Genomic DNA, 8,873 nt, shown 5'->3' on the forward strand with positions numbered 1-8,873 from the left:
CTGAGACATATTGTAGGCTCATTTTTAAAAGGTTCCTTGTGACTGTGGAATGCAAGAGGGGCTGGAGTGGATGTTTTTGTAGACCCTTTTAGAGAAATGGTTGCTTGCAAATGGACAGGATGGGACCTGATAACCTTGGAGGTGCATTCCAGCCCATTTTTTTATGTACCTATATGCATGTATTACATTGGTCAGAGATCTCTGTGGACCAGCAGTGTAACTTTGGCTATGATACAGTGCTTACCAGAAGGAGCCCCAGACCTCCAGTTAGTATCACTTTCAAACCATGAAAACACAAACACTAATATAAATAATTATGGTTGATGTTTATGTGAGTTGAGTGGGAGTTTGTGAATTTTTGGAATTATTGCAACAAGCTATGAATGATGTATGAAATGAAAAATCCCTGTCCAATTCACAAAGAAGAAAGACAGAATTGTTAGCTGTGCGTATAGACAGAGATACAAAATATCTGGCTCAGAGAGAGACAGCCAGGAAAGTTCATCCCACCCAGAAGGCACTCAAAGATTATCAAGCACAAACACCACGATGCTCAAATTTCTTCTGAACTTAAGTTTTCTTACAACTTTCAATGAACCATCGCTGAGGCTAAACTCTCCAGGTAGTCAGCTATCTGGAGCCCATGGAGTGAATTCTACCCCATAGAAAATGCCCTCTTTAAACTATATATATATAAAAAGAATAAGCTCTAACTCAGTTCCATATATTTGAAGAAAAGAGGCAAACCAGTCCTCACCTTTCTCCTCCCCCATCCCCTTCCATTTTAATTCTTTTTGGGTACTGTGAAGGATCTCTTCTCGTGGAATACTGATTTTTGAAAGCTAGAGAATGAAGCCCTGAACCTACACAGATTTGCGTACCATGGAGCCAAATCCTACCTTGTGCTGAGTGCTGGCCCTGATCCAGCAAAGCATTTAAGTACGTCCTTAACTTTCAGCACCTGAGTAGTCCCATTCACTACTACAGGACTGTCCAAAAGCCAAAAGTTAAGCCTATACTTGGCTCGGCTGGACTCTACCCTGGGCAGGATCAAACTCCAGCATGCAGATGTATAAAGAGCTCACAATAGTTTCCAAAAAAAAATTAGACAATAATCAGCAATCCCAATTGACACTAATGGAGGAAATGGCCTATTATATGTGGAAAGGAGGAAGGAGAGGGATCAGTTATACAAAATAATATTTACATTTAACAAAATAATATTTACATCTTTACCTAGAATGTTTTCATTAGGGCACTTTGTGTGATGCTACATCAGAGCTACATATTATTTTAATGATATGGTCTCTTCTCCTGGTCTAAAGGATTATATATACTAGTTGTTAGAGTCTCTAGTGGTTTCATAGTCTTTGTTTTAGCAGATCCAATCTGTGTTATTACTGTGTTAGTGTTTATTACACCATGGTTAATTTGGAGTTAGGTTTATTTATGGCAATGACTCACTCAACAACAAAAGATTTGAACATACTTGTTAGATGAGATATTTGAACATACTCAGTTATTTAATATTTTTGTTCATTGATCATTTTTTCCTAATTCTTCTAATTACTTGCAATTGAATCAAATAATCTCTGTTCAGCATGTGCTGATTACAGAAGTTAAAAATGAACAAGACCATCAAATCTATTCTCCCACCAGGGTAAGAATATATATCATAGAATCATAGAATAATAGAAAATTAGGGTTGGAAGAGACTTCAAGAGGTCATCTAGTCCAACCTTCTACTCAGAGCAGAACCATCCCCAACTAGATCATCCCAATATCTCCTGATCCTGCAAATACTTCAGCCCATAACTAACTTTACTGACATGAGCAGTCCCAGAGAAATCAAAGGGAGCAGTTGCATGTGTATTGTTACAGTCTTTGCACGATGGAATCCCTCGTAGAAAATGTACTAAATACTACATTGATGTTATATAGAACCCCAGGAGGCCCATATATTTTTCTTATAATAATTACTTTAAAATATATAATAATGGTATTAACCTACCTCTCACTAATAACCCCCTCATAGAAACCAAAGTAAACAAATACATGATGAAAGGGAGGAAAAACTGCAGAAACATATGACTGGAAGGGATATTCTGTACTGAGTCCAATCCCCTACATTTGCAGGAAGCCTGCATTTATCCAAAAAGATTTAAAAAACCATCTATTCTGTCTGTCCCCTAACACGCACCGCAGTCACAAAACATCCTATGGGAGGGGGAAAGCACACTACGTCCTACAGAGTAGGAGGCAAGGGTGATGTCTTGAAAGGGAATATGTTAAGATGATCCTAGGAAGAGAACTACTTCACAGGGTAATAATAATAACAACAACAACAACAATAATAATAAATGTGTGTACACAAACATATATATATATTTATATATGTTTTGTGTATGTGCATATATATATATATATATATATATATATATATATATAAACACACATATGTATATGTATACACACACACACACCAGAGTCCCTGCTGATGTAACCTGGGGGAAAAATTCCTTCCAGACTCCAAATCTGCCACTTGGTTTGAATCTGAGTATGTGAACAAGACCTAAGCACCTAAGAGGTATTTCAGTACTGTTAAAAACACCAGCACACACGAGCCAAACCCTCACCTCTAGCAATGGCCAATTTCTAACGCTTCAGAGGAGGGTGGAGAAAATTCCTTCCTAGCTCCTATAGGCAACCGGCAGAAGCCCCAAAGCACAGAATATCATACATCTCCCACAGAGAGATAACATTTCCTTTCAAACACTTCACAGAGATACCAAATATCTGAACCTGTGTATCATATGCTCTAATTGCTACTTCAAGAATACCCTTGCCACATCAAACTACCACTTCCATAAACTTATCATGCCCTATCTTGAAGCAATTCTGCCTCCTTGCACTCACTACTCCATTTAGAAGGAGGCCATTCCAAAACTTTACTCCTTCCAAGGTTAGAAATCTCCCATAATATCCAAATTAATGTGTCTGTGACAAGTTTAGATTCAGTCAGTCTTGCATTTATATTGTTCTTTAATTTAAATAGCCATTCTCCCTTCCTGTTATACACCCTTGCAAGTGTACTTATAAAAAATAATCATATCCCCCTCTTAACCTTTTGTTTTGCTAAACTGAGTGAGTCAAGCTGTTTTAATCTCCTTTCAAAAGAGAGAAAATAAATATTGGTTATTTTAGAAATGACAGTGATTTTTTAAAATTAAAAATAAATATTTCATTAAGGTCTCTTTTTAAGTAAATCTTTCATTCCCATCTGCCACTGACTACAAAGTTTCTTTTTCTCTCCTTCCCTACCCTCACCCTCTTTGCTGGTTATATATTTGGAAAAATAAATCTAATACATTGCTTAAAAAATACAACACTTTGAAGTGTCCATTCATTTTCTCTCCTTCTTTTTCTTCCTGCTCTAGATACCTAAGCATGAATTCAAATAGATTCGAGACTTCCAGAAAAAGACTCAATAACTTTTTTACGAGAACTATAGATTGGGCCCAAATGAATAAAAATATATATACAAGTCATGGAATCCCAAGGAGATACAAAAACCTGATATATTTTAACTGACCAATTTAGCAAAGTACTTCTTGTATTTAAAGGTAAGTTACGATTCAATTTCCTATCAATGCACTAATTTCAACAGATTTTTTTTGACAAACAATATTTTTTTAATGATGTCCGTGTTCTTTGGTTTGGTCACCCATATTTCTATAAAACAGTTCACTATTGCTTTAATACTATATAGGTCACCCATTCTTGTATGTGAAGAACATCTAAATTGCAGGTGTATCATGGATGCTTAAGACAGATACTGACATATATAAAGCATGGTCACATTTCATCAAATAATATTTATACTTAACTTTAGCCCTTGTATGCCTAATCCAATTTATCATCAGATTGTTCAGAATTACCATTCCTTCACATCTGATAAATTTGATATGGAGAGGATATAATTGTACCATTAAAGTTGGACACAGAAAGCCAATCTGACATATCTATGATTGTCAAGGAGCAAAAAAAATAACAAAATCCATACATCTTGCCATAGATAACAAACTTTACGCCTGATTGAAATCTCATTCATTCGATTGTCTATGATGGAGTTACCCTCAATTTTTACTGGTATACATGATATCAGAATCAGAACCCTTTACTTTGGCCCAGTAGAACACACAATTTACTTAATTATATGATCTCTCTGTGTATATTCACAAAGGAAATGGGAAAAATAATTTCACAGAAATTTGCTCAAATCATTTGCTTTGGTCTTTTTATCTTTTTGTATGTCCTACTCCTCTCTCAACTAGATTAGACATCTAACATCTAATTTACATTCTATTTTAGTCATGTTATTCACATAAGTAATTGTGTTGAGTTAAATGACACTTGCTGGTAAGTGAAGTTACATATGTATGTAAGAATATGTAGGATCAGTACCAAACACTGTAAATTCTTCATGATATGATCCTTTCTTATTCTGTGTCATTAAGGCAACTAGCATACAATTGGTGATAGATAAAAAACCAGCTTGGTCAAAGTCAGAGATGTTCACGCACATAATATACTTTTAAAACTACAGGACTTTTATTCTGAACTATTTAAATAATATTCCAGCAACTTTCATAGCCAAGTTTCTGCCATATTTTGTTCATATCTGAAAAATATATGAAACTTGAAAGATATTTTATAGACCTTCTTATTAAAATATATATAAAGGTGCAGTTTTTATTCTGGTTATCCAATTATCTTCACCAATATAAAGCAAATCAGATTTAGAAAATAAAGATTAATGATTAAGAGCTGTCTACATTTCTTAAAAATGGATACCTCCAGTACATATTCACAAATACACTCTGAAAAACCTGGCTTACCATACTTAAATGACTTAACTTCAAATGTGCTGAAGAAGACATTCAAAAGACATTCAAACTCTCTAACTTACTGCTGTTTTAGGCTCAACAACAGGCACCAGTGCAAATAAGGATACACCTCACCTACATTTTATTTTGTCATGTCAATCTATCATTTCCATGTCACAACTCTACAATGGTCATTTCAACACTATGAAAAGCAGCAGCTGGGGAAATTACACAGACACTATCAGCTGTGTGTATCTGGAGCCTCCTGTTATTTGTTTGATCTTGCCAATGTTTATTTTATTTTAAGAAAGCAAACTACTTTTGGCAAAAAGAAATATCTTCCAAAAGCTAGATATACAACATGAAGTTATCATGCGCCCCAGGGAGAAGGGCACTTTGCAGGATCACTAGCCTGGGTCAGAGTGCCAGGGTCACTCTGCATCTTGAAGTGTCAGTCACATTCCTCATTTTCTCATGTCTACCCAGAAACAAATACAAATAATAATTCTCTCACTTAGGGTCTGATACAATCTCATTAAAGTCAATGCGAGTGTCCACACTGACTGAGTTGGACTGGATGTATACAACAGTTACCACTGGATCTCAAATCCTTTCAGAAGAATGTATCTTCTCACTGTTTTACATTTGAAGAAGCCAAGACACAGAAAGGTGAAGTGATTTAACAAGGTCACAGAGGAAGTCAGTATCAGAGCTCAAATCTCTTTTCTCCTGCTCGAGTGCATTATCTACTAGACCAGGGATAGATTTCATAGATTAGATTCCATAGATTTCTAGGGTCCAAAGGGACCTTGCAGATCATCGAGTTCAACTCCCTGCTCTAGGCAGGAAAGAGCACTGGGATCAAATAACCCCACCTAGGTGCCTGTCCAATCTTTTCTTGAACACCTCCAAGGTAGGGGAAAGCACTACCTCTCTTGGAAGCCCACTCCATATTTTGGCAACCCTCACCATAAAGAATTTCTTCCTGCTATCCAATCTAAATCTACTCCACTTTAGTTTACAGCCATTATTTCTAGTAACCCCAAGGGGTGCCCTGGTAAACAGAGTATCCCCTATTCCATGGTGAACCCACATGATGAATGTGTCGCCCCCCCATGATGACTTTGTAGACAGCCACAAGATCACCTCTCAGCCTTCGCTTGCAGAGACTGAAGAGATTCAGGTCCCTCGGTCTGTCTTCACAGGATCTTACCCACAGGCCCTCAACCATGTGAATAGCCCTTCTCTGAACCCTCTCAAGGTTATCCACATCCCTCCTGAAGTGCAGTGCCCAAAACTGGATGCAGTACTCCAGCTGCAGCCTGACCAATACCGCATAGAAGGGAAGTATCACCACCCTAGACCTGTTCATGATGCACCTGCACAAAAGAGTGAGGTTAGCCTTACTTATTACCTCATCACATTGGCGATTGGACAGGCATATCATTCAACCTGCAGAGCTTCCTTCAGGTCCAGAAATTTGGCAGTGTGATGAGTGGTGGCAGCTTTAATTGCCACAGCTCCTGGAGCCACAACAATTAACACTGCTACTACTTGTCATGTCCCCAAATTTCTGGAAGTGTGGGGCATCCCATGAATCAGACCTGAAGCCATGTCATCTGGTCTTCAGGGAAGAAATCTGGTGGTGGGAGGAGCAGTGCTTGCTGCAGCACAGGGAGCCACAACAAATAATATTGCTGCTGCTGCTGCTAAACTCTATCCCCATGGGCCACAAGATACAGCCCCATGATCCAGATCTGGTCTGTGGATACTACTGTACTAGATTACACAATCTAAATGCAACACACATCTAAAGGGGTGATTAGCAGTGTTAATCTGAAGTCAGGCAGAGTATGGGGCACCTTAGAGACTAACTGGCTCAGCATTTGATAAAGTAGGGGCTTGCCAATGAATGGTCATACTTCTTTGCACCAGTTAGTCTCTAAGACAGTGATTCTTAGTGGTTCAAGATCCTTCCAAGGGTGCCATGGGATGCCACACACTGTTAGCACTATTTGGTGTGCGAACATGACCGACAAGATAAACACAGAGATGTCAAACAGGTATCCATAATGATGAAAGCATTCTGACAGGTTGTGGTCTTTCTGAGCTCTTTGCAACAGAAAAATTGCTCTGTTATTTCTCCACAATCAGAAAACAAGGGATAACCAAGAGCTAGCATTTTCCAAGGAGTGCATCTGGCCCACAAGGCTCCCCACAAGTTGGGAAATTTGACAATGAGGAAGCAATGGTCATTAATACAGCTGTACCCTCCCCCCCTGCCAAATTCCCAAACCCCAAGCCCTGCATGGCAGTTGTACTTCCTTACCCAAACAGGACTGACAACCCCCTCCCATATCCATGTGAATGGACTAGGGCCGAGCCATGCCCCTTCACTCCACAGGACTGATGGGGCCAAACCATGCCCCCTTTCCTCCCCATGCCTGCACTGGGGCCAGGCCACACCTGCTTTCCTCTCCACACCTGGATCAGGGCTGGACCATATTCCCTGCCCCCTGCAGGGCCAGGCTGGGGCTGGGTCAAGCCCCCCCCCCAATGCAAAGCTGCTTGAAGTCCCCTTCCCCACTACAAGTCTGGATCGGAGTTGGGCTGCCTCCTCCCACCCCACACATGGCCAGATGGGGCCTGTGCCCTCCTGGGCTCCAGTTGAGACCACCAGCCAGATCTGGTCCACAGACAGACTGAGTGCTGACCATCCAGCCTACCGGGCAAAAAAGTTGAGTACCACTGATCTACCTGATCCCTTCTAAACTCTTCATTCCACAGGTGTTAAGAACCTTCCCACCTTTGTAATGGTCTCAGTCTCGATGTTTCACCAGTCAAGCTACCCTCCGTTCTGCAGTTCTGCTGTCTATTAGCTGGTCCTGGTAATGAAGCTCTCACAATCCTGCAGATTGTTTCTAACTCATTCCAGTGAAGTTACACTTGTTTCTGCTTTGATCTTAAACCGAATAATACGGCCCTAGGCCCCTAGTATATTAGCAAAGCTTCTAGTTTAATTTTAAGAGGAGAAAAATGTGAGTTGCACTCTATGGGATGGAGCACCTCACCAGCTGCACCCTCCTTTTCAAACCTCTAGGTCTGCCCATGCGATCATGTATTAATGACTATTGCTAAAACGCCGTGTATGTCTTGCCTGGGGTTCCCCCCATCCCACCCCATTTACACTAAACTTTGCGTTGGCTCCTGCCTAGGCTAGGAACATATGTTGTAAGGCATATTGGCCCAGGTTCACCAGTACATGCTGGCTGCTCTAGAGAAAGCTCACATCAATCCTGTTCTGGCTGGGTTGGCCTCCCTGGAGCAACACAAAGCCACTGGGAGCGCACCCGTGATCCCAGACCGAGGGGTGCATCTCCCATCACAGCAGGTGCTTGCTCTCCAAAGACAGATGACAGGACGCCGGCGGTGGCCAGCCCGCGCCCCGCAGCCGGGACATCTCGGAGCCGTGCGAGCAGGCCGTGCCAGCGACCTCGCTCTGTGCCTGGGCTGAGAGCAGGAGAGCAAGACGGCTCTAATTACTTTCAGCTGCCTTGTGCTTGGAACAGAAAGGGGAAGGCAAGTGCAGCTCATGGCCCAGGCACCAGTGGCTGCCAGGCACTGCTCCGGGGAGGACCCCAGCTATGGAAGCCGGAGGCGTCTGGTGGGAGAGCACCGGGGCGGGCTTGTGCGGTGGTACTCACAGCGGCACGGGCTGGCAGGGGAACTGGTTCCAGGCGCATCTGTACTGAGCCTGGACGTAGCCCTCGGTCCCGTCCAGCACGGAGCAGCTCACGTTCTTGTTCACGATGTGGGCACACCAGTTTCTGGGGGGGCAGAGGCACCAGTGAAGCTGGCGGTGGTGTCAATCTCGGAGTCCCCCGCTTCACAGAAGCCCCTCCAGGACCTTGGCACCATCACCCCCCTTTCCCCAGCCCTGTCACTGGCCGGCTGCAGCCAGTCCTCCCGCCCTGCCCAGCCCAGCTG

At 41.8% G+C, this 8,873-nt stretch overlaps 1 protein-coding gene across 1 annotated transcript in view; it reads right to left on the reverse strand.

Annotated features, from left to right (window-relative positions):
* The window catches only part of EMILIN2 (elastin microfibril interfacer 2), a 59,508-nt gene extending 50,793 nt beyond the window's left edge, over nt 1–8,715 (reverse strand). The window contains exon 1 of the mRNA XM_025211685.1: nt 8,591–8,715. The gene's annotated coding sequence lies outside the window, so the exon portion shown is untranslated. The remainder of the gene's footprint in view (nt 1–8,590) is intronic.
* Nucleotides 8,716–8,873: the final 158 nt, after the last annotated feature.

This window comes from Alligator sinensis, unplaced genomic scaffold (genome assembly GCF_000455745.1).
Source record: "Alligator sinensis unplaced genomic scaffold, ASM45574v1 scaffold318_1, whole genome shotgun sequence".
NCBI classification, from domain to species: Eukaryota; Metazoa; Chordata; order Crocodylia; family Alligatoridae; genus Alligator; species Alligator sinensis.